Source organism: Meleagris gallopavo, chromosome Z, assembly GCF_000146605.3.
Source record: "Meleagris gallopavo isolate NT-WF06-2002-E0010 breed Aviagen turkey brand Nicholas breeding stock chromosome Z, Turkey_5.1, whole genome shotgun sequence".
Lineage (NCBI taxonomy): Eukaryota > Metazoa > Chordata > Aves > Galliformes > Phasianidae > Meleagris > Meleagris gallopavo.
The window spans coordinates 26260004-26260685 of NC_015041.2; positions in this window are offsets into that span (position 1 = coordinate 26260004).

Genomic DNA, 682 nt, shown 5'->3' on the forward strand with positions numbered 1-682 from the left:
TTTGATATTAAGGGCCCACAGAGTTTGAAAGTCACAGACAGAAGTCCAGCAACTCTGTAAAATACAGAAATATTCTCTGCCTCAAAACATCTTGAGCTGTGAATTGCTGAAGACAGAGATGGTATTCTGGAAAAGTGTAATTGTACATTATTTCTGTTCTTTTTTTTCCAGAGAGATCTGCTGTTAGTAGCTGTGAGAACTGGATAAGTTGAACTGGCTATTGCTGTTTCTAGAGGCTGTTACAGGCGCCCAATGTGGACTGCAGATTCCATACTTTGTATACATTGTATACATATGTATACTTTGTATACATACAACTTACTTTTCTTGTTGTGTGTCCCAAATCAATTGTTTTAAGATGGTTTTTGTGTACTGCAAGGCTAGCATGGGCAATGAATGGCTATAGAATGAACTCAGGTTGTTTTCCAGTTTAGTGCTTCTGGCTTCAAAATAGGTCATTTTTCTATTTTGGAAATAATTGCTTTAGAGGCAGTACCAGGACATAGAAACACAAGCTTGAAATGAAGTTTGGCAAACCACCTAGAGTCAAGTTGAGATGCTAGTGAGAGCTTTATAATAAGTTCACCTGCCTAGATTCCAAGTTTTTTAAGCTTCCGTAGTCCATAAGCTTCTATAATAATTTAGTACTCCTATATTTCAAACTTAAATTTATTTTTCCTGA